This window comes from Micropterus dolomieu, linkage group LG07 (genome assembly GCF_021292245.1).
Source record: "Micropterus dolomieu isolate WLL.071019.BEF.003 ecotype Adirondacks linkage group LG07, ASM2129224v1, whole genome shotgun sequence".
NCBI classification, from domain to species: Eukaryota; Metazoa; Chordata; class Actinopteri; order Centrarchiformes; family Centrarchidae; genus Micropterus; species Micropterus dolomieu.
In genome coordinates this window covers 30,366,789-30,393,685 of record NC_060156.1, presented here as the reverse complement: position 1 = coordinate 30,393,685, position 26,897 = coordinate 30,366,789, and positions in this window count along the sequence as shown.

Below are 26,897 nucleotides of genomic sequence, written 5' to 3'. Positions count from 1 at the left end.
TTTCATTATGAATTGAAATAGATCATTTCTATTCATTGTCACTGGGTTTTCAGGCAGTGAATGTGGAAAAGATATGTCTTTCTTAGCCGGACCTAAGCCTCTGTTTTAGAGAGGCAGTAACTGCAGACTGGAAACCTGGTCATGTATCAATGCCAAACACTAGAGGAAACATACCATGAGTGGTTAGTCTTTGGAAAAGGGCCAGTGCTGTTGGCCATGTTAGCTACCACATAATTCCAGTTCAGGTCTGTAGATGATTTTTTGTTCTTATCAATTCATACCTCAACACTTCAGCATGCTTGATTACCACAGGTTTAACAGACAGGCCAGGTCTCTTGCTTATGAAATCAAATTAATATGGCAATGATGGTTAGAATTTGGATACAAAACAACAGAACGTGTGTGCTTTTACTTAAAGTTGGAGTGCAGGACTTTTACATATAATGGACCTACTGTATCATGCACAGGCCTGGGGCCCAAGGGGTCACTTAGGTCAGATCCTCTGTTTAAAATTACTGTTAATATTTCTTGTTATAAAGTCAATCAAACAACTATAAACCACATGGTCACATGGTGCATATATTGCCATGTGACAATTACTACAAATAACGCAACTGCCGTACAAACAATGCAGCCGTGTCATTTGCAGTTATACTCAGAGGCAGATAAAAACATTGCTTGTGGGCTGGTTTGCTTTCTAACCTCCACCAGTCTTTGTCTAATCACTTCTCGACTCCTCAACCTCAGCAGAGCTCTCAGCTCCAGACAGAGAGCCTTGAGCTAACATCTGGGAAGAGACAGAGATGAAAGCCACTACTTGAAACAGACGTAAAGGACAAGGAAGAACACTCCAAGTTGTGCAGTGGCTCTCTATCCCAATGAATTGGAACAATGGAAACACAAAAAATACATAGTAAAAGTGAAATTGACACAGAGAAAGTAAAAAGAGAAAAGCTTGTCATCTTTCTCAAGGCTCAAGCATCTTGTACAAATTAATTCTTAAGTGGCCAGCAATTCTTAATTTTATTGAGTAAAATAATGTTATCATCTTTCTGAACATTAGTTTCGGGACATTAGTCTTATCTCAGCTGATACCCTAAACTGTGTCACTATGTGTCACTATGGCATTCAGGCAGAGAAAGGTCTGTTGGAAGGAAGATGTTTTGGGAACAAATGATGACATTGAGATTTGTACGAGACCCCTTTTGGACAACAAAAAAAAACAATGTTTATGAATAACTTTGTTTGGGACAGAGAAGAAAACTTGTTACATTACCAAATAAAGCACATCTAGAGTAACCCTTGGACATCAAATGCTTATTGGTAATTAAGGATATCTTTTTGCAATAACAATAATAACAAGAGAAAAATCTAATCTTTGGATATTTAATTTAATTGTAATTATTCAAATTAAAGTGGGACTTTTAGATTAAAGACACATTGTTACTGTGTGTTTGCCAAGACTGAATAATTATAGAAGTTATTTCACCTACATAGGCTTTGCAATATCATTGCAGTGTGTGCCTGTACAATACATTATAAGACAAGGCTGACTTTGATATTATCACTACACAGCTGATAAGAGTCAAATTACTTACTATTTTCAAAAGTATGTAAATGTACATTTCTTTTTTAAGCCATGTGAGTTGCTGGTCAGTGTTAAAATAAATAGTGTATTAGTAAATGACATCACGAAATTTAAACTATTAATTTTGACATTATATGTCCTCATACACGACCTAGATGTACTAGTAACTAAGGTTATTTGTCTAAACATATACTTTTTACAGTGCTATTTTTAGCCAGTAACATTAGCAAACAGTTGCCTAAACACATCCAGCAGACACAGAGCAATATTAGCATTCATTTGGAGTCTAATAACTACTTGTCTTTGGGCTCTATTTTGGTCTACACCAAGTCCATAGGAAGAAAAAGCTCAGTTGTTGTAAATTTCTAAAAAACAAGTTAGGTTGCAGCCCTTTAAACAAATCAACGAGCCAAAAGATGCTAAATGGTGTATAGGGCTGAGTTGGGTGGCAATTCTCTGAATACATGTGGCTACTATTGACCATTACACTTTTCATCCACTGTTCATATGAAAACACTTATTAGTGGAGTTTTAAACCGCAACTGTCAGACAAAGCAGAATAATTCACCATAATTTCTGCCTTGTGGCTTATACATCACATTCTTCCAGGAGTCATCTCATTACCGAGTGTCATAAATAACTCCTATGTCCTATTCTGAGGTAGCGGTGTTGGTCAACTTGCAATACCTTGGAGGGAGTTTTAGAGGCTCGATAAATACAGGCCCAAAGAGTGAAAAGAAAAGGGACAAAGAGGAAGTAAGAGTCATTTTGCAGCATGACAATATGATGTAACCCATGATTTCAGAAAACAGTGCAGAGTGCAAGCCTGCAAGTGATTCTGAGCAATGTTAAAATGTCTTTTCAACATCACAACTGTGTTGGACTAAACTTTCCGTTACTGCCTGGCTGGTTTTGACACAATCAGCTCAACTACTGTACTTTCTGTAAAAATACCTCAGGTGGAAAATGTTAGAATTTTTCCATTGTTGAGAAGGCCGAGTATTTGTAATCCAGTGGGAGACCATGATATGACAGAACTGTCAGCCAAACTGCTGTAGTCTGCTAGCTGAATGCCTGAGCTGCAGTTGCGCCCTTGAGAAGTGCTCTTAAAATTGGGGTCGTCAAATATGCAGCTGTATAATTGGAATATTAGATAAACTCAAAGAAATGTGAGTTATGACAACCTCCTTGAACAAGAGGCAATAAAACCTTCTCTCACAGTTGGAGAGTGCATTATAAAGGGAGATGGAGGAAGGGCCGGAGAGGAATGGAGGAGGAGGAGGGACGCAGTGATATATCTTCTGCCCTTCCCTGCCCTGATTTTCCACAGTGATTGGAGGCCCTCCGCAAATGATGAGGGAGGCAGCTGTGAGAGTGCAGAGGCTCTGCAGGTTCACGGCAAAGTCAACACCGTCCAATCCCTCTAAACCCTCACACAGCTCACCGCAGAGCAGCATGCCAAAATAAAGCCAAGCCTGTGTGTGTATGTGAACATTTGTGTGTATTAATGTGTCTTAGGGCTGCATTTCCCAGTGCCTCTGAGCTTGCACACTCACTTCTGATCTGTGACTGTGTGTGAAGTGTGTGCGTCTGTGTATGCGTACGTGCTCACTTTTTGATGTACAACTTGTGGCTTGATATTTGTGTGTACCTGTGGCATGCACCTTTGAACAGGATGAGTCTTAATCTCTCAGCATCTCAAACCCTGTTTGTTTTCTGTGTGGGTTTGTAGTGGATGTTTACCCTGTGTGGGAGGGTTAGTGCATGACTGACCGCAGCATGAATTAGCATACAGTAATGAATTTGAGATATTAGTCCATCTTAATCTAGTCTAGACTGGCACCAATGGATAGGTCTGGTGTTATTCTATATTTGTCTTAGTGTCAGCAAATCTAGCCACTGTGATTTTATACAAATGTTACGCAAACAGGAGGAAATACTGCATTTGTAGGGGACAATTTCAGCAGATGATTAAAACACATTTCATGATCTCGCGGGTATTTTTGGCAGCAGTACAGAATATATGGGATCATGTCAAAATAACCTATACAGGCAATACGTATATATTAAATACAGTTACCCTTAGATTTAAATTTAAAATATCAGCAGACTTATCCTTGTAAAAAAGGTAGTGCCCTTGTGAAAATTTAGAAATGAAGAAAGATTAAAGGGGTGGTATTATGCCTTTTGTCTTTTTCCCTCTCCTTTATTGAGTTATATATCTTTTTTGTGCATGAAATAGGTTTGCAAAGTGAAAAAGTCCAGCCATTTCCCTGTCCGACTGTGTCGTCACAGGGATGCTCCCATAGTCCGACACGCCTTCAAAAAGACCGATGGAAAAACACTGAGCTGCAGCACACTCCTCTCCCTTCCAAACACTAGCTACCCTCCAGGTAAAATTTAATTGAATTGAATTGAAGGCAGTAAATGGACATAAAGTTGCATTAGTAGTTAGTTTGCATTACATTTGTTACAGATTAATAACTCACCACTCTGAAACTCTTGCTCCAGTTCATGTTACTTAAGATTGTAAGAGGATATACAGCTCAACCAAAGCCATATTTACCGGCCTCTCAGTGACCCGCCCTTCTCTGCTTCTGATTGGCTAGTAGTCCTTAACTAAGAACTGCGCATGTGCAACTCCCAAAAAAGATCATGCAGAGGCAAGATGTATCACTCCATAGCTAAAACGCATGTGCAGTATGACAAAAATATGGTGTTTTTTGAAAATCAAACCACGTAAACCTGTTCTGGTACAACCCCTAAATAAGATTTTGAACCTGAAAATGAGCAGAATACCACCTCTTTAATCAATTGCAGTTGAAAGAAGTTGCTTTTCAAAATGAAAGTTCAAAAAATAGGAAAATAAGAAGCTATTGCTAGCAGCTGGTTAGCTTAGCTTAGAACAGAAAGTCTCAAAACTGGGGGGAAACCTGGCTCTGTCCAGAACATATCTGCCCACTAACACCTCTTCAGCTTATTGATTAAGACAATGTATCCATTTGTTTTAATCTGTTCAAAATGCAATAACTACAAGCTGTGGTTTTACTTGCTGTACCTAGTTCTTGGCCGGACGCAGTGAATTCCTGGAGTTTCCCCCTGCTACCTGTCTTCATGTTAACTTTCATAGCATACAGATAAAGGTCGTAAGTATTAGTGAATAAGCTAACAATGTCATTTTTTCTGGAAGGGACACCGTCTGGGACAAAGTATAATCTGTATTGGTGTGATGTTTTCCAAAGCCTTTCCGGGACTTGCAGAATAAAATGCTATGAAACCATAGCCCTCCACCAGTACAGTATAGTCATACAAGATTCATATCTAATTTAACCATTGACCATTATTTAATTTGAAGCCAAATTCAGAAGTTCCCACTCAGTGATCCACTTACATCAACCTTCTACAACCTCAATTAAATCTTAAAGAATGAAATCTATGAATCTTTAGTGTGCTGTATATGATTAGAATATATTTGTCTTTCTTGGCATGGTCATGTAGTATTTATGAGTAATTCTTTTTCTTCTAGTCACTTTAGAAGATGGCTGAGGTCTCATCAGGTCACATCACTTTTTCAAAGTAAGCTGTCAATCACAGAAAAGCATATAATATTATGTGAATTTAACTGACTTTCTAAACCTGGTAAAACAATGGTAAAGACTAATTTGCAATTACAATTTGATCCTACAGGCAGCTGGCTTAGCTTAGAATCCTTTCTCAGTAAAATCTACATTCATTTTTTAACTGGCTTTGGCTTTACCAGTTGCAAAAAGATATTGACCCCTCTCCCCTCCGGGTCAGTGTGAAGAGCTCTGTGGATGTACTCCCAGCAAACAGACAAGACTCTGGGCTTGATTGGAGCAAGCCGCCTTTCTCTAATCAGCTCTCAATTTTCTCCAGGGCTTCTGGTTCCAAGGCAGTGGTTTGCTATTCACACAGATCCACTCTGCTACAGAAATAGACAAGATAATATTGTCAGCGTTAGAAACTGTGTTTTAAATGTATCTTTGTATTTTAAAAAATGATACATATTTCCCTTTTTTCCCTTTTCACTTTACATAACACAATTGAAAGTGGCTTTTAGGATATTCTACACCATTTGACACAAAGGGATCAATGCTACTCTTAGAATTGTTGATTTATAGCATATTAAATGATTAATTGCATTTTCAGTGATTTCATGTAATGTAGTATGTTTTGATGATATTTCAACAACTGCTTGCCATATGGTGTTCAGATAAATCATAATATTTTAGCATGTGGTACTCATGGATGTATAAAGGAGAATTAGATATTGAGTGCAAAACTGGTGCCCCATTTATTCCTATGAAAGTTGCTCACTAAGCGAATACCCAGAAAACACTTCATCCAAAGGGGATGTGCACTATAGTCTGTATTCACTCACATGGCTCTTCCTACTACAGCTATGCAGATGACACTCACCTAATTCTGGCTTTTCCCTAGTCTGAAACCCAGGCAGCAGAAAAATCTCTGCGTGTCTGGTTGACGTCTCTCAGTAGATGTCTGCTCACGACCTGAAGCTCAACCTCGACAATACACTGGATGACCAGCTGTCCTTCACAGCCAACATCACTGCGACATTCCACTCCTGAATAGTCATCCTCCACAACATCAGAAGGTAATGTCTGTTCCTCACCGAGGGTGCTTGAGCCTAGACTACTGCTCCTAGCTGGTCTGCCTGCATGTGCCATCCGAGCCCTGCAGCTCATTTAGAATGCAACAGCATGGCTGGTCTCCAACATAACCTAAGTTCTCCGACACTACAACACTCCATTCTGCACTGGCTACCTGAGGGTGCTTGAATTCCATTCAATACACTGGTACTTGCCTACCATGCTGCAAATGGCTGAGGCCCATCCTACATCCAGGACATGGTCAAACTGAACACCCCAGCCCGGTCCACAATGCTCTGCTACGGCCAATCGACTGCTTACAACTCCCTTACTATGTGGGGCCCAGCTACAACGTGACTGATGCATCCTGGCACCACAATGATGGTACAAGCTCCCCAGTGACGTAAGGACAGCAGAAACCCTACATATCTTTTGTTGCAGACACAAGGTGCAGTCTGATCTCATTTGTTCACACTGCACCTTAGCTAATTAAAAAAACTCTGTCTCTTATTGTTTCTAAGCAGTTTTAGTTATACTTGCATGCTTCTTGCAATTTTTGGATTATATCCACATGGATTAATGCACCTACTGTAAGTTGCTTTGGATAAAAGCATCAGATAAATAAATGTAATGTAATGTAATGAGCCACTTGAGAGCATGCACACTAGAGACTCCTGTTTGCTCTTCGCTCACATGGGGGGTGGGGTGAGATGGGGGTTGACACTGTGTTTCAAAACATTTTAAAATGTATTCTGTGTGGTCATTAAGCCAAAATTGCCTCACAACAAGCACTGTTTCTGGCGGTTTGGTTGTGCCTGGGTGGTGTGGTGAAGAGGGAGCTTCAGCCAGTGGAAGTGGTCCAAGCATTTAATTGAGATGCCCCCTACATGCCTTTCTCTGAATATATTCTGAACATGTCCAACTGGTAGAAGACACCTTGCTACCACTGCGAGTTGGACCTGAATTAACAGACATTAACAGAAACGGATAGATGTTGGATAAATCTTTGAATGTGAAAACTTACTCGCCAAGTTAATTTCCTAATTTCCTAATTTATTTTCTGACAGTAAGTGGAAAAACACTTGTATGCAACATTGTGTGCCACAGGTCCCTACAGCAACTGCCTCATGATGCTTCAATCTGTCTGCACCACAACAACAAGTCTAACCACATCAGCAGTCAGTCTATTGCCTCACAGTCAGGGATTGGGATTGCGTCACTCATCAGAGAGGCTGAGACAGAAACACTGGGAACGTAGCAAAAGATGAAGCAAAAACGTGAGTCGAAACTCAAGTCAAGGTTGTCTTTTACTGTTTCTATGGGCAGAAATATTTATCACTAGCAACTGAATTTGAATTATTTATATGTGAATAATTGTATAAAGAAACTGAATCTGAATAGCATAATTTGAAATTGATTGTATTATGGAAGGGAATTCCAATTAACTTGGAACTGAATGTAATATTATGAAACTGAATTCAGTTGCTCTGAAACTGTATTTGATCCTCACTAAAAATTCAACTCTCTATATACTTTCACATTCAGTTCTCACAATTCAAAATGAACAATATTATATATTGTAAAAATATTTCATATTGTAAAAATGTCTATTTTAAAACTCATGTAAAATGTATGTAAAATGTGAGTGAATCCTGTGTGTATGAAACCCTGATTGGAAAGATATAGAAAGGAGTGGTTGCAAGTGGCTTTTGAAAACACAACATATACATTTAGCAAATTACAGTTTTATTTCTGCCCTGTGACACTCTCCAGCATGGTGTAATAAAATTGTGTGTGTACCCACGAAACAAACAAAAAACAACCTGCATGGGCACTCATCTCTCCGCCCTCAATCGTTCACGCTCCACTGCCAAGTCAGAGGTCTAATTATGTATTTGAGCGTGAGAGTTTAATTTGTACTTTTCATTTGGAATGATTGGCACTTGCATAAGTTATGCTGAATGATGTTTAACTACGGGGGGGGGGGGGGGAGGCACTACGCTCTCCTTCATCATGCCATTCCACTCACTCTAGTTATTCATGTTTCAGTTAAATGTATATTCATGTCTCTGCAAACCTCAGTGTGTCGGAGTAAAAGTGTTGAATGTAGAAGTTGTGAGTGTGTGTGTGTGTGTGTGTGTAGGAGGAGGTCTTGCAACAAATTGTCCATGTTGTTTGAATCCAACATTACAATCACATGTAATGCATTTACTGGGCTGTGTGTGCACCTGGTAGCTCCAAATATTTTTTCTGAGTACTGGGAGACAGAGATAGAATTCCCAGCATTCCTGTTGGGTGCTAGCAGGTGCAGAACTTAAGGAGCACACGGACAAAAAAAAAAAGGCAGGAACCTATTGAACAGTTATTAAAAACATGAATACACAGTATTAATCAAATGTATCAGCATGCTCACTCAAGCTCATGTACTGCACCCACACATGCACACACATAAACTGCTACCTCACCCCACCTGCACTTTCTGTTCTTCAATGACAACTAAACACCTTGCATCCACTAATCTTCCCTACTTCTTCATTCTTTTCTCTCGTTGTCTTACTTCTATTTTTTTACTAACTTTTTGTCACACTCCCAAAACAACATTTTTTTCTCTCTGTCTTTTCAACACCCCACCTTCCTCCTTCCACCACTGAAAACTGCAACACAAACTATTTACTTCCTTTCCTCCTAAGCAGATCCCCAAGCACATTACATGTGCATACTGACCACCGCTGTCCATTTATCACCTACCCATTTGTGTTTTAACTTCGGCACATCTCTGCTGGCACATACACACAAACAGGCATGCGCACACATCACTCCCTAATTAATAAACACTTTGTAAAGGGAGGAGGTAGGCAGATGTTGGGGAAACAATTAAGATAATAGAAAATAGCTACACAAAGCATTTTGAGAAATGCCACCGACCCTTCATAATCCCCGCGCCTGTCTGTTAAGATGACAGTTAACCATGTCTCATCTTTTATAGAGCTCTGGCTCCTTCCTGAAGCCCAGTGGGTGTGGGGCAACTCATTCTAAGAGCTAATAATGGAGCCATATGAAAGCCGTGATTGTCACGTGGTGCAGAGAAGTCAGTGATGTGTCAATCAAGCTTTGTGCAGCAGAACTCTGGAGCAAATGTGAGGAAGCCAAAAGATGTGAACTAGAAATTAGGGAGAAGAGAGAGTCAGTGTGTTTTTTTGTCCTTGTATTTTTCCACAGAGGGCTTTTGCTGATTGTGCATGCTCCTTTTTTAGCACTGCCCTACTTCACATTCAGGTAGTTGCGTCCTCACTCGCCCACTGCACCTGGTCCTGCCGATGTTGCTGGCCACTGAGCAGCTGTACAACAACCTTTCTTTTGTTTGTACATCTCATATGGTGAGTAGGAGTCCTAGTAGTTGGTGAGGGGTGGTTTAAAATGACTTGAAGTGGTTTATTGTGGCTCTCTAGCAATTTAGTATTGCACTTCCCTGAAGTTGGGAGAGGGATAAAAAAGCATGAGAGGGATAAAAAAAAGAAAGGTAAGAATGACATATCCTTTGTGTTTGTCCCTGGGCGTCAAGCTCCAAGAATGTTGGATTCTACAGTTCCCATAATACAATGTTTGCTCATCTGATACTTGCTGAACAGTGACACCTGTGGCTGCAAATGATAACATAAAACATACTAACAGTATCACACGTAGAGAAGAGTCATCAAGTTAGAAAGCTGACTCACTAATGTGTATCATTAATTCATCATTTTATTTGTAAGAAAAATTATGTTTACTTCTTCTTCTTAAAAGATTAAACGTGCTTGCCATCACTCATTACAACCACTTTGTGGTTTACTGGAGAAATAAGACAATGTCCTTATAGGAGTCTTTAGTATAGGTTTAAAGGACACTGGAAATTTAATATGTTTGTGAACAAATTCCACAAATGATGAATTGACCCCACTAAAAGTAGTGTGAGTGCGTATCCAAAGCCTGATAATCCTCTGTGCTAGAGGCCCATTGTCTAAAAATCAGAGTGCACTATTTCACTAGGTCCCACACACACCCACACACACTGACCTGCTGCACCTCTGAAAATAGTCCCCAACAAATGCACTATTTCCTCCTGTTTGACTAATGTTTGTGAAAATCTATAGTGCCCAGACAGAGTATGGTTGTCACGGGACCGTCCTCGGGTTCACGGGGCACAGGGGCTGCTGGCTCTGCCTGCACTTGGGGATGGTGGCCCCTGGCAGGCCTGGGGACTTTTGGCCCCTGGTTCTGCTGGGTTATCGCTCCCTGACGGCGGGGAGCTCCCCGGCATGGTTCTCTGCTGTTCTCCCTCGGGGCAGGGCACAGCTCTCCCCGGGACGGGTGGTCTGGGGTCCTTTGCACTTTGGGGATGGTGGAGGGTCTCTTTTGTTCTCGATTGGCATTTGGATGGTCGGTTTTTTGGCGTTTGTTGGTCGGGTTGGGGTCTTCTGGGAGTAATTTTTTTTTCTCCCACCTCTATTGGCTGCTGGGGTTCTTTCCTGCCTGACGCTGGAGTCGGTGCGGCGCGGTTGTTGCGTCCCACTCTCACTAAGCTACATTCTGTAAAAGGCTTATGCACACACACATACAGACACATTCACCCACACGCACACAGACACAGACAGTCTCACCTATAGACACACACACACAAACAAATTCCAGCTCCCGTGGCTGTGCTGTGTTGCTTATTTATTTGGCTGGACTGTTTCTCATTTTCATTTCTCTCTCAGTTGTCTTCCTATGTCAGCTGTTTATTGCTGCTGTTCGGCTGGTTGTCTCTTTGTTTTTGTATTTTGTTTGTTTTTGTGTTGTTTGTTTGTCTCCACCCCGAGACCCCCTCCCTGTTCTCTTGCAGGTTTTGTTGCTTTCTGCAATTGGTGTTTCCTTCTGCTGTTTCCTGTTGTCCCCACCCTCCATTGCCGTTCTCTTGCAGAGACAAAGGAGTATACTCTCTTGTTAAAGTAAAATCTGTCTGGCACAATATGGTATCCAGCCCATCATACCAGGCTGCTGGGAAGGACAGGGTTCCGGTACTCTTTTCTGTCCTCTTCACCGGTGGAGACCGAAAACGGAAATGATTGGGTGCTGATACAACCACTAACATGTAAACAACATGAACGTGAACGGGGAGTACTGGCACCACTTCAAGCACTGGTCACAGTGCTGACAAATGAATGCTGGTAACCCTGGAGTGCAGGCATGGTGGGCCCAGAGACTACATAGAGCCCTCTGTAGAATATTATAAAACCAAGAAAGTCCTTAGTTGTATGTCAGCCAATGTTTAGCTAGCTGTATTAGCATAGTGGTTTGAAATTATCAGGGGAAAAATTCATCACATGTTGCCTAAGAAACTACGTTTTAATCTAGTATAAGTCATACAATGTTATCTGCAACAGTATAGACACTAAACAAAATATAGTCTTGGCCAAAAAAATTTACTATCTTACCTCAAAATCATTTTTTTCTCTCTAATTGGTGGAATTGGTGTTGTTACAACTCTCACCATGTTAAAACCATACCCCGTCTCCCCTATGTCATACATAAGCTGAGTGCCAAAGAGTAGGGATGTTGAGATGTATTGAGACACATATTTGTGGCATAACTGCATTCAAAATGAGTGACTAAATACTTTATTTAATATCAGACAAAGACAGCAACTCTTATGTGTGGCAGCGATGTACTATACAACTTGACTGTTAGTACGATGTGCTCCAAATAAATGCATCTGTATTTGCATTCCTTACGTGCCCCCAGGACCTCTACTCTCTTGGAGCACTGATTGCTTTCTTCAGAGAAACTCAAAGTAGTTCCCAGAATGCATCACAACTCTTAGCGGTGGCATTTGTGTCACATCATGTACAAGCTGAGTTATTTAAACCTCATAAAACCTCCACAATTCACAATTGTATTAACTGTTACATTGTTTACATCAATTTTCCAGCACAAACCACACTCTCACTGTAATTTCTACGGCCCCTGTCATTTGAATGATAAGTCATTGGCTTGTTAAATTGTAATGGAGAATCTACTTATCTTTCCCAACAACTGTACAGTAATCAGGAGCTCCTTTTACTCACTTTCAAAACTACTTGGTTGTGGAGAGTTCATGAATGCTAGAAATTCAGTTTATTTTGGATAAAAAGTTATATTATCTATAATTTTCACTGGCTGTCTTAAAGAGAAGTAAATCTCATAGTCCTCTGGGTGATGCACTATACCACATGGAAACAGGTAACGTCTCTGTAAATAGGTAAAAATGTCTCTTACTCTCGTATGAGTGCAGATCTATTTGTATTTATTCCCTCACTTTAGCTGCATATGTTCGTCCACAAACTGCACCGCAGGTAGATTGCCTCATGAATTATTAAATAAACCAGATTGCCCTATCACAGGAGGAGAATGTGAGTGGCAGTGGTTTGCCGTAAAGAAATCGGAGCAGAGAGATTAGGAAAACTAAAACCATGTGATGGGGTGGCGATGTCTCGGGAAGACGAAGAGCAGATAACAGCCTCGCTCTTTTATTCATTTTGGGAGTGAAAGATAGATGAGCAACTGAATAATTTCTAATCTTCTTTGAGGCCATGCAGCAGAGGACAGGAGAAGGAAGGATGTTAATTTATGATCTTTACCATGCCGGCATGAGTGCAGGTTCAGTTGCAACAGAGAGGCATGGCCTGGATCACAGTCTAGAGGATGTTTGAGGAGAAGCGGAATCTGATTTTGGAGGGGCAGTTTTCTGTCAACGCGGCTGCAGCTGCGTCCACTCTGCATGAGTCCATTGTTAACCCGCAGAGGCCTTTATCAGGCTTTTGCTGACCCTCAGATGGCTACTACTCTTTTGTTGTGCCTTTACTTTTTTGATTTTTAACTGACCATTGACTTCTATTCTTGCCACTTTATCTCCATCTCCTTGAGTCTTTCCCTATAAAAAAAAAGTCGACTTCATATCTCACTTTTGGATATTTTAGGAATTAGTATCTCAAACGTAGTTTTCTCAGCTGCCATGTTCCCTCTTTCCTCTCCTCTCTGCTGATCCTATTCATACAAACTTTCAGAGTGGAGCAGAGAGACTATGGAGCAGAACCAAGGCTCCTTGATACGGCCCCTGTGGGGCTCCCTGCAGTGAAACTGGTGTTTAATCAAGCCCCTGGCTTCAGCTCCCAGCGGGCCGGCGCTCCCCTGACCCCTACCATCTGTGGGGGCAGTAGAGGTTCACAGAACCCCCACACTCTATTATAAGCTACCTGTCCTTGAGCTCCCTCCAGTTTTTACAACAGTGTGTGTTTTGCTGACATTGCTTATTCACAGAATACATACTTCATACACGCACACAGGCATGCTCACCACACACGTACAGCTGTGCTCTGAAATGGTCAAGGGGACTAAAAGTGCAAAAGAAAGAAAAGACCGCAGCAGTGATCAAGGGCAAGCATCCAATTTAGATCTTAGTCCTCAAACAAATCAAGAAAAATATCAAATGATGCCTCAAAAATGATTCATTTCCCCAATTACGTGAAACTTGGTTCTCAAAGCAGCAAACACAAACCAAAACCGCAAGTATTTTTCTAATGGTCTCGTCTGTTACCACTGTTTTTACTTCCTGAGTGCTCCAGAGAGCCATCTAGCCAGCAGCAGCGGCTGTTACTCTGCTCCTCATCACAGGGTCTTGACCACAGAGAATGTCTTATCAGTGCTCTGTGTGCCACCGATCTTAAGCCTGCGCTGATGGATTTGGCTGAGCACTCGATGTCTGAGTTTTAAGCAGATTCATATCAGAGTGATTGAACGAGCTGGGGCTTTGGTTGGCTAGTGTTAGCTGTTATTGCTTACACCAGGGGAGACGATGACACTATAGCCGTGGTGATGTATAAAGAAGCAGAGATTTCCCCAAAGGAAGAGGGAGAGATGGAAAATAGAGAGAAGAGGGGAGGCAGGGTAGGAGAATGAGACAGAAAGCGCTGTATATGTGTAGATGAGTCGGTTACAGTGCATACTCTATGTGAAATGTATTGCATGTAAAATGGATTGCACTCATTATAGCCTTAAGTGAACACCGGAAGACTTACCATAATTATCTCTGAAGGGAAAACATAAGCATCATCATGCGTAGCATTTGATAGTATACAGCACCATGAATGAGGGTTGGTGAATTTTTTTAGCCCAAATAATTCAATTTCAAATAAAAAGAAATGGCCCACATCAGACTACAAAAGCGTCAAATTGCATGCTGTATAATGAGAGAATGCTTTGACCTATTGAAACCTCATACATTCAGAATGTATCACTACTGCAGCTAAACACAGAAAGGATTTTCATTCCCAAGAAAGTCCAGAACCCAGGAAATTGGGAAATTTCATATAAAATCATCCCTCACTTCATATGGAAAAAACTAAGTTTCTGTATTCCGTTACAGCACACAATGGATGAAAAATGATTAAACGAATAACATTTTGGGAAATTAGATGAGAAGATGGATACCGCTCTCACGTCTGTGCGCTAAGTACAGAGCTGGAGTCAGTAGACGATGAGGAAACAGATCTCTCCAAAGTTCTAAAATCTTACCACCAACACCTCTGATTTGAGCACTGACATAATCGCAAGAAAAAAAAGTTATTACGCAAGATTGCAGAGTTTACCTCATATCATGTGAGAATGCTCCTCTGTCACATATTTTTGGTAGTAGGTCAGTAAAATGTAACGAGTTGTATTATTAAATGACATCAAAACTGAGAAGGCAGCTATAATCAATATTTTGTACAAGAGAATTATCATCCAAATCTACAGCTGCCCTCATCTTTTAAATCATTGGAGATGGCTTTCCATCTGATAAATTCTTTGTGGGATCCAAACAAAGATGGAGCTAGAGAGAAATGCATAGTAGCATTTTACTGAGTGTTTGCTTCCAGCGTGTGTGGCTTCTGTGCTGGAAGCGTATTTCATTATCCAGTCTATCAGCATGGCAAATAAGAGCAGTGACCCCTCCTGACCTGGCCCCTGACTCAGATAAGCACTGCAAACAGTGTGAAGTGGCTCAGCCATTTGTGGTCACACACCGCGGAGCAAACTAAGCCCGCCATCCTGCAACACCGGCTGACTCTTGAAATGGTCTGAGTGTTTCTGTGGGTGAGGGAACAAGAAAGTAAATGTATGTCTTTGGGAGTTGAGGCATGTTTCTAAGTGTCTGCATGAGTTAGTGTTTATGTGTGCTCACGCTCCTCTGCACACGTGCGTGTCACTTCCTATTTGTTGTTGTGATGTGTTTTCCCTCACCTCTATCTCCCGCGCTCCCCCAACATACCATCACTGCATTGACAGATACATCACTCTCTGTACTTTATAGCCACTGAGGAAACGAGGTAAACAAAGCCTGCAAAAAGAAGAAGCCATGTTTTTCTTTTATGGTCTACAATTTTTCACAGGCTTTAGGAAAAGCAACACCTGAATTATTGGAGAGGCCTGTCGCAATGGCTGGCAAGGCAGGAATTTTATCCGTAACATTTTTAAAACAAACTTTTGCTATATATCTCCCAGTGTTCTCCACTCTGTGGATGGATTTTTCATGTGTCCCTTTCCCTCCGCACAGTTCTCAAGGCCTCTGTCTGGCATCACAGACAATCTGGCTGCTGTGTTTATTTTTCAGTCCTCCGCAGATAATGACCATGGCACCAAGGCTATAGAGAAACTATGGGAAGAGGAGCGTGGACACACAGAGAATAAAAAATCTCACTATCTAACAGAAAGAATCCAGGGCTTTCTCAGCAGCAGTAACCACAGCAGAGGGCAAACCTTTCAAACTGAAGCAGCATATATATACTGTAAAACTTTGATTAATAGCCCGGCTTTCATTTGCTAAAATCACTGAATTGACCCTGCCTATATTTGTAAAGGCCTTTAATTCCTTTTGCACAAAACTGAAATAGGCTACTATGAAACAGTTTATTTATTTCAAACTGTATGAATATTACTTGTATAAAAATCAAATACCAATCAAATAATATCAAATACACGTCATTTATTTGATCTTATTTTGAGGGTGCAGGATGAGAGAAGTTAGCAGACAGAGAGTGATGGACTTCACATGACAGGATTCACAACTTGGATTAATTTTTATGAAAAGCTGTTTTGATTCATCGGTGGACCCTTACAGACTAAAGGAATATAAATAATCAAGGAACAAACACATAAGGACTTAACGAGCACTTCAAAGGCTAGGGAGTCGGCACTTTTTTTTCATCTCTTGTACCATGCTGGTTACACTGGTAAATTTATAAGAATTAGACTTTGGGGCTTGTTGTTTCCATTAAATGAACTGAGCTGTGGAGAATCTAACCGACGTGTGTAACATGTCCATAGCCTCAGCTGTACTTTGTGTTTAGTGAGAATTGGCATCTATATATCAGATTAAAATGACAGATATACTGATATAATTGTCTCCTATATTTCAAATGTCACTAAAAGGCACTCCTTGTTTGTCTAACATTCAGTCTTTGAGGCCCAGACCTACAATGATTAGACATGTCTGGTGCTGAGCCTATTGGTCTGGATGTGTTCAGACAGTACTTCTGTGAACTCAGAAGCTTACAGCCTAATACACAATGAATGTAATAACCATACATGTGTCAATCAGCAGACAATATAAAGGACATGCTGGCGTGCAGTTATGCACATAAAGAAAGAGCCATTACGTGGCAGGTGCCGGCAGCTACTGATTACAACTGACGCACATTTGTAAGAGACGCAACTGGAAAATGCAGCTGGAACACATTACAGGACATGGCTACATTGTAAAGCTGCTGTGCTGTGGTTCCAAGTGTGACCTGGAGCTTTTCACAAGTACAACTTCTTCAAGCAGCCCGCCCCTCAGCAGCCAGACTTTGTGGTATTTTCTTTTCTTTTGTGAGGCCTTCAAACATGTCTGTTACTAGATTGTGCTTTTGTCTTTGTCTCTCTCTCCCTCATCATCACATTCAAACATTTTACTCCTAATTAACAACCCATTGTAGATAAGTAATCAATGAGCTTGTCTTGCATGCAGGAAAAGATTTTTTTCCACTTTGAACACTTCAGCACACTTGCAGTGGACGTAAGGAACACAACTAACTGGGATACTTGGTAAACATTCCAGACATATTCAACAGGCTAAATGACTTGAATGTGGCTTTGTACCTTTTATGTACAAGTTGAGACACAAGTTTGTAGCCAGGGATACCAGTAGTTTCCTGAGGGAGGGGGTCCTTGAGGAATGTCAGCTCATCACAAGGAGTCCAGGACACCATGCATTGAGGTTTAATACTAGTAAATTAAAGTAAAAATGTCCTCCATCATTCCTCATATTTGGTCACTTCACATCGTACAAAAGGGCATACAAAGTCTGCTTCAAAAGATCCCAGTGAATAGATGATCCAAAGGACTACAGCCCTGCCTGCAGATCCTCTAATTTCTTGATGTTTTAAAGGTAAAGAATACTGATCCTGATCAGTCAATTTACTTCCAGATTGTTGCCCGTCTGGTCCAGTGGTCTTCTGGTATTGTTTGGGTACAGAGGAATTGTGTACAGAGAAGGCACAGTGGAGTCAGGAAACTTGGATCTGTTTCTGCTGTGGCTGTGCTTGTGAAACAATACTCCCTCTTCTGGTTTAAAACAACAGAGGGTGAAAAGGATTACCTTGTCCGTAAGAGCTCATTGAAGTAGCAACATGTTTATACAGGACTTTTCTTCCTGGTCTCCAAGGCTTGCTCCAAGTAAGTAACTGAAATATTTGTATGAATAACTAATAACCTCAGTCTTAGTGCTACGTCCATGTTTAGAAAAGCTATTTCTGGATCTTTATAAACAATATATTGTGTGGTTCTCAGAACAAAGGACAACAGAAAACAAAATGAAATGTATTTTCTATATCATTCATTTATCATAAGGTGGTACATTGAACTAATCTGCTTTCAAGGTAAAAGGTACAAGGTTGTTTATTAGTCATTCGTTATCAAACGAAATTTGGAGTTCCTTCAAGGTACACACGAAACATATAATTAAGTGTAGGCCTATATTAAAATATGGTAACATAGCCTATAAAACAAAATAAAACAATACAGTTATTTATATACATATATACATACAGTCTGGGTGAATGCAAGCAGCAACAAGATGATAAAATGAAAGTTTCATCTTCACAATAAACAGTCTGACATTTGGGAAACAGAGTCCATCCTGACTGTGTTTGAGCTGTTTCATTCTTCTATTTATTTTCGCTACTTTGAGTGCATGCATTGTTTCTTAACATTGCATGCATTGTCATTCATTATTGCTGTTGCTTTAATTAAGAAATATATCTACCATTTGTTCTGGGGGGATGTTTAATCACGTCCCATGTCCCCTGTGTAGGTTACCATGGCTTCTGTGCCATTTGTTGTTCCGGGGATGTTTAGTGCAATTTGCTGTTTGTTCAGTTGACCTCAATTTAAGTTAAAGATTCCAATGTTTTCAGAATAAATTCCCTATTTCGTGTATTTTTGCATTTTGAATCATTTACTAATTTTGCTAATTCAAATTCCGGTTGGAAATAAAAAGTCTCTGCTTTACAAACCTGTTAATGACTCTGCTGGTTGGCCTCACATATGTTAACTGGTCATGTAAAGATGTATGCTTCTTAGATAAATTCTTATTTTATCATTCTTAATATGCTGTATGTTACCTGTGCACATGCAGAAATACCTAACACCACTGTTTTGCACAGATTCACTCATAGAAAGGCCACAATCAACTACAGAGCACACCCAGGCTATAAAAAGTCATAATTATGTTTGAAACTGCCTGCTGATTCTGCAAGAACCTATCCACCTGTTATAACATTAATATGTTCATTATTCAGATGTAATGTAGAGGCCCGGGAATTTATATTAATCTTAAGAGTTCAACTTAACTTGATTCAACATTACATTCGTGTTGAAAGTGCTTATCATGCGAAATTGTGTTTCTGTATGTAAGAATAAACCATTCACAATTTAAAGTTGTCAACAATAGAATATGCTGTGTGTGCATTATGTCATAAATATATGTCTTAAAGTTATGAATCTTAAGATGCACACACCAGAAATGATTCTTTGGTAATGTGTTTTATTTTAAGTATATAATAGACCAAGACGAATCTCATGCTGGCCCTGTGATGGACTGGCGACCTGCCCAGGGTGTACCCCGCCTTTCGCCCGATGTACCCTGTACGCAGGATAAGAGGTTGACGATGGATGTGTGGATGGAATCTCATGCTATTATCACATCTTACTATTGACAAATTTAGCTTTAATTGTACTAGTCTGTGAAAGAATTGCCTGAAAATGAAGAAGCATTTATATTCCTCCTCTCTCGGAGGTTACTCACATATATCGTGATTTTATTTTCTTCTTCGAGTATTTGGTAATGAGCTGCACTTAAGCAATTACACAAACAAAACGCTGTGGAGTGGAGCATATGTGAAGGCTTTTAGCTGGGTCATATTTTCCAACAGATGCAGAGGGGAAAAAAAGGAAAGGCAAGCTGAGAGATGGAATTTCTTGTCATCCATCTCAGGGACTGCCATTTCAACTCTCTCTATTTCTCCCCTCTCTCTCTCTCTGTCACTTTTCAGCAGCTATTGTTCTCGGTGGGGTGATTTTTCTTTTTCCTCTTCAGACACGATAAAGGAGTGCACAGTCATATCCCCAGCACAGCTTCAGCAAAACAAAGAGGTGCAGTGAAAAATGAGAGGCAGTTTCCATCGTGAGACCCCCCCCCACACACACACACACACACACACACACACACACAGCCTTCACACCCCATTTGCTGAGACTAATGTCAAGGTCAAACGGTTGATAGCTATACTGTTTGAATAAAGTTTGATGTTTATTTTCTGTTTTAATCTCGTCAAATTCCATAACTCTTGAGCTTTTCCTTCAAGCCCCGCCCAAGAATCTAAAGCACCTCAGATAATAATTTCTTCTTGACATCAGGCTTTGAAATCTGGACCACACCAGCGTTTATCCAAGAGAAAAGCTGCAAAATAAATCTCCCTATCTGTTATTTCAATAAAGTTCACATCTGTATACATGGCATGCACTGCATCCCTGTGTTTTTTCTGTAAATGCAACACCTCTGCTGACACACATTATGCCATGTGTTACACAATCAATCTTTGCACAATCAAGATAAAAGGGAACTATTTCCTTTTTCATCAAAGCAACAAAATAAGGTAATGAAGAGGCCATTCGGAGATTTGCCAGCAAATGACCAGAGACAGGCAATTCAGAAATTCCCTCCAGACAGTGATTGGACAGATATGACACATCTATTTATGAGATGTCTGTAATAATTTTGGGCTCCTTATTCTCTGTGGATCTTGGCAGCATTTGAAAATGGTATCCTGTCCCACGGTGGGCAGTGTAATGATGGCTAATGGAGGCAGCGGCCGAGCTTGTTTATCGCCTGACATTTCCTGCTACAGCTCTCTCGCTGACATGTTTTTTTTTTTTATTATTTCATGTTCCAAAGATTACATGAGAGACAAAATGGCCCTGCATTTGTCCTCTCATCCCTGTCTGTCAGTCCCCAGCATCCCCACTCCCATTCTTCTACATCAATAGCAATGGTGATATCAAAAACGTGGCATGGTTCTATAGGTTCTTTTCTCACTCCCTCCTCCTTAATTATTCCCCTCACACACAAAGGCCTCTAGGAAACAGCATTAAAAAGCTGCCACTGGACTTCCACACAGAAATAGATCACTGGCATTTGGACCAAGCAAGAACATATTATGGATTCAAGCAGTGCTTGAAGTGGAAAAAAATAGGTGCCATTACTCTCCATTCACATGTTGCCGCTCCTTCCCCCAGTATAAATTGGTGTTAGTAAATAATATAACATTTAATAATGTATAACAAAGTATAATGTTAGTATGATAATATATTTATAGGTCACACAAGTATTTGTAACATTTAAACAATTTAACTGTTTCACAAATAAACAACCCTGTGGTTAAGGTTTGATTAGGGCTAATGTTGAAAAATAAATTGAATTAGTGTATTCAATTTAATTTCAGAAAATAGTTTAGACTACTACATAGCTTATCACTAGGCTACAATATCAATTCCAGTTGGACAAAACAGCCATTTCATTTTGGTTGTACTAACTTATCATATTTTTAACCATTCATGTAGAACAATGAGTTCAACATTTCAAAGGTTTGCTGATTGCTGTCAACAAGAGCGTCACTTTGTGTTGAAAAGTGGTGGGGACATAAGGGCTCAGATTAGGGGCGTGACGATACACTTGGATCACTAGACCAAGACGAGATGATATTTTAAAGTTATTTTGAAGAAATATTCAATGCTGAAATATATGTCTGGGGGTTACTTGGTTGTAACTATGCAGTTGCGATGCAGCTGTTTCCCAAAACCCTAGTTTGAACTATGGAGGTAACTAAGTAGGTAACTTACATGGTGTGAACCAACGTTAAGCGACGCAGGTGTTCCCCGAAACCATAGTTCTGATGAACATTTGTGACCACTGTCGTTAAGTTGCATAGTTTGAACTACAGCTCCTGACCTGTGGTTAGAAGCTTAGTTCACGGAGACTGTCATAGATAGCGCAAAATGCAGTCTTAGGAGGTGGATGTGTTTTAAGCAGGGAATGTTAGATAATCCTGCAGTACAAACAGAATGGTGAGGTTTTTTTAAATGTAGTTGTGAAAGTACTTTTAATCCCCCCTCCAGCCAGTTTTAACTGCCATTTTTGGTGAAGTTTTTCTCAAACAAAGAATGGGGATGTTACCATGACAATCAAAAACTGACCGGCTGGAGTGTTCGCTAACGACATGCTGTGTTGACATCACTACACTATAAAGTTTAGTACACTTTACTGCACTGACAGGACTACTTACCCATGCGAGTATCAGCTGTTCAATCACACAGTCGACGGTCCTGTCACGCACTGCACACAATAACTCCCACTACATTTTATGGTGAGCGCACTTTTCCGTGGGGGGCGGGTCTTTTACTCTATTGAACTGTGCTATTTTGTCTACAGTTAGAATACAACCATATACTTGATCTTCTGCATGTAAAGCTGACTTGTTATGAGCATACCTACTGTAAGTAAATTACATGATAAATTGGTTAGCTAGCTCACAACGAGGTTTATCGGTTTGATGCTGTGACTAAATGAGCCGTGACAGTTTTTCAGTGAGGCATGACAGTGCGCCTGCGCAAGCCTTGAGAATGACGTATGACTTATGGAATTGCTATAGTCATACGTCACAAACCCGTTTTAACAAGTAAGCAATTTTTGCAGCTTTGAGCACAAAATTAAGCTATTTGTCAAAAAATATTTGGCAAACTATGTGGGTAATCAACATTGTAAGGAAATGATATGAAATATCATAGAAATGTCAAAATACACTGGAGGGGGGCTTTAGATGTATTTGTCGGGTCGCATTATTTCAGTACTAAGTATGTTAGTGAAGACCATCTACAAACAGCAGATGTTTTTCTCTGTTCACGATAACTTAATGTTTTTTTAAATGTATGGCGATGCTAGAGGAACAGTCAGAGTCATAAGCCTTCATCCTCTGGGGACCCCAAATGTCTGTACCAAATTTTATTGTAATCCATGTGGCATTTATATATTTCTGTTTGGATTAAAGTGGTGAAGCGACAGATATTGTCACTCTTTATAGTTAGTCGTTTTCATAAGTGCAACTAAGTTGGCTTTGATGCTCCTTCTTTTCTCATTTCCTTCACTTTAATCATCCCGCACACATAGGCTTCTGAGAAACACAGCACCTCCACACAGAGGCAGATCTATGGTGTTTAGATGAAGCAATACTTTAATATAATTATTCAAAGATGAGAAAGGCACTTTGTGTTAAAACTGTCTTTTAGTAAGATTTTGATCATGGCATTTATTTACATATGGTATAACAGGTACCTGATTTCATATGTGTCTGCTTTAAATGGCCATTTACCTTTGAGCTTAAACCCATAAACTAATGTGCTGTCTTTTTATTTGCGCTGCAAAGTGAAGCCTTTTGTCAGTAAACATGGCTTTTGCTAAATCCCTTGTGGATTTGCGGGGAAGAATTGTGCAAACAAGCACTGCATAATGCTGCCAATAATAGACTGCTTTACTACTGGGTGACTGAGGATCTGGCCATATGCACATTGACCTTTGAACTCCATTATCACTTAATAATGCCACTTGCCAGGCCACAAATTGTTTAAGAATGTTGTTTTTCAAACTCAATTTGAGCCTCAGCAGTGTGAACATTAATCCCATCGATACACTAAGGAGAAAAAGAAGACGTGATGCTGTTTGCCAATTCTAGAGCGATGTGGGCACGCTGTTGTTTCAGCTTCATCTACTTCATTTGTTATTGTCCCTTTGCTGTGTTGACTGCCATTCTCCTTGCTCTCACACTGACTGCCTGCTGCTGTTGCTATGTAGCTCCTGTGTTTAGCATCATTCCCACTTTTCTCCATCAGCTTGCTCATAACCAGGGAGAGGTGGAGAGATCAGGAGGGATTGGGTGAAAATGACAAAAAGAGAGGTAGAGAGAGATAAAGTAATGTATGTGCAGATTCAGACAAACAAATGTAGTGTGAACACTATTCACAACTGGGTAGGCTTTGTGTGATGTAGGGTGGTACCAACAGGGGGTGGGGCATCGGCGAATGGGAAATCAATAGTCTTGAGGAAATTCCTTAGCACCTCTGGGAACTCAAGCTGATGAGCCTTGTTGCTCCACTTTCTGATCAATTACTAATCAGGTGGAGATGCTCTAGTATGGTAATATTCTGTAGAAGCGTATAATGTAGGTAAATGATGTGGACGGGGAATAAGAGCAAATAGGCAGCATCAGAACAACATAGGTCACTAACGTTAGTTACATTATATGCTGTGTCATTGTTCACTCTATATCATGGTATTTGTCATGTCTGGATTTCTCCAGAATAGCTTACTCTACCTTTAAATATGCCATATTGTTGTAGTGTAGTGCAGAAGGGAGCTTTCCATGGCTTTTTTTTTTTTTTTTACTAAAAGCATGTCTAGGTGCTATATAAATACTCTGAAAGTATCAAAACACTTAGTCCACGCAGAAATGCATTCAGCCACTATGCCTTTTAACTAGCCATCAGGATTTCTGTAAGGTTCTGATGATGCAACTATCAGTCACTAGCCTCCAGCACAGCCCACTGTCACTTTTGAATTCTGACATGGTTGGACAACACGTGGTTTGGTCTTTTTTAGTGTAGTCCATTTTTTTTTCCTTTGTTATATTTGTACAAAGTGTACAAGTCTCAGAAGATGCCCAAAGCATTGGTTGGCATGAACTGGAACCGGGCCACAGAAAACTTGCTTTTGGGCCGCTAGGCAAAGATATGGTTCATATATATAACTGTACAGGCTATATGTGCAGTAATTACCTTGAACGTTGTGTTGCACGTCTGTGCTGCATCTTTCCTCATCACTCAGTGTCAAGCTCACGCCAACAGCATATTGATTTTAAACTCAAGTAAGTCATCAGTATGCAAAGTAATCAGTCATGCATTAGCTCCTCAATCTTCAGGTGGTGTGTAGAGTTCTGATACCCAAACTTGAACTCAACTTGAGCTCCAACTGTATGCCACAAATTGGGCCAAATCCAGCCTGAAACCAGGATTCAAGTCCAGTAGGTTTGGTTCAGGTACGAGGGATGTGTTCCTATTTCTTTGGCAGCTAGTGAGCTATTAAGACTTAAACAAAAACAAAAGCAGAGAGGCAATTTAAGAGCTAGAGCTAGAGTGTCTCTACAGGGTAAAAATAACCCTACCAGTTTTGTTTCCTATATTCCAGTCATGAACCCACACACAGGTACCCCACACAAGCAAAGCTGGTGATATAAAAATGGTTTGCAGTGCAAGAGGGTTGCAACCCCTGTCCTACATGATCTCACTGCTGTCTGCAGAGGACTCTGATAAACGTCCTTGCCATGCATGGTGTATTTCCCCCCTCATATTTCTATGGCTCCTCATGTGGTCAAGACAGAATATTTCTGGATAGTCATTTAGCTCATCCAAGACGTAAAATGCTTAGAGCAGTTAAATATTTTTGCAATTTTATTTATTTTCTCCTTATCTAATTTCTTTGTCTTTTATTTCTTCATCTTGTAAAATAACAATTTCTATTTTCAGAGAGATTTGTGGAGGACTGATATTGATAGTTCATACCTTGAAAATACTAATTGACAAAATCAGCCCACAAGGTCCATTTGATAGCTGTTCTTGAGCTTTTGATCATATTAGATCTTCCGCAGCGGATGGAGCTGTACAGTTGTAATGAAATTGTAGATGTATGAAACAATCAGAACCCCGGGAAAAGCTACCGAGTTGATCTTGTAGTGAGATTATGTAGTCAACTCCTGCTTCCAAGGTGGAGAACATGGATGAGGAGTCCTTGAAGTGCTCAGTGGAATGGTATTTTGAACATCTACTGTACGTACATGATGTAGACTGGACAAATTCCATCTGCTGATCATGTTATCTGATCTGATTGACGTTGCTGACGTACTGCGGTAAGCGTGTTCTTTCCATCTTTTAGTGACTGCTGTTTAATCTCATAGTTGTTCAGAAGTTTTGGTAGCTAACACTACAGTACTTTAGCTTAGCCGTTAGTGACATTAGCTCAGCAGCTAGTGATGGCTTCTCCTTCTCCCTCTCACTCTCCTACTTTCTCCTGCTCGATGTGTCAGATGTTCAGTTACTCCTCTGCCTCCTTTAGCGGTAATGGTACGTGTAATAAGTGTAGTTTATTTATAGACATGGAGGCGAGGCTCAGTGATTTAGAATCCCGGCTCCGCACCTTGGTAGATCAGTCTTTAGCTACTGTAGCTAGCCAGTCCCCGGTAGTCGGTGCGGAACGGCCTGAGTTAGCCTGTGGTAGCCGTCCCCCGGCATCTCCTGTGCAGCCAGGAAGGGGTGGCTGGGTGACTGTCCGAAGGAGGAATAGTCGTAAGCATTCAAAGTCCACAGGGCACCATCAACCTGTTCACGTCTCTAACAGATTTTCCCCACTCAGCGACACACCCGCTGAGAAACCAAATCTGATGATTGGCAGCTCCATTTTGAGAAACGTGAAGTTAGCGAAGCCAGCGGCCATAGTTAAGTGCATCCCTGGGGCCAGAGCGGGCGACATTGAGTCTTATTTGAACCTGCTGGCTAAGGATAAACGTAAATACAGTAAGATTGTTATTCACGTCGGCGGTAATGACTCCCGATTACGCCAATCGGAGGTCACTAAGATTAATGTTGAGTCGGTGTGTACATATGCAAAAACAATGTTGGACACCGTAGTTTTCTCTGGACCCCTGCCAAATCTGACCAGTGATGACATGTATAGCCGCATGTTGTCATTCCGCCGCTGGTTGTCGAGGTGGTGTCCAGCAAACGATGTGGGCTTTGTAGATCATTGGCAGACCTTCTGGGGAAGACCTGGTCTGATCCGGAGAGATGGCATCCATCCCACTTGGGAAGGAGCAGCTCTCATTTCTAGAAATCTGGCCAAGTTTATTAGTGGACCAAATCCATGACAACCCAGAGTTGAGACCAGGAGGCAGAGTCGCAGTCTAACACACTTCTCTGCTCCTCCATTTCAGGAGTTACTTAGTGAA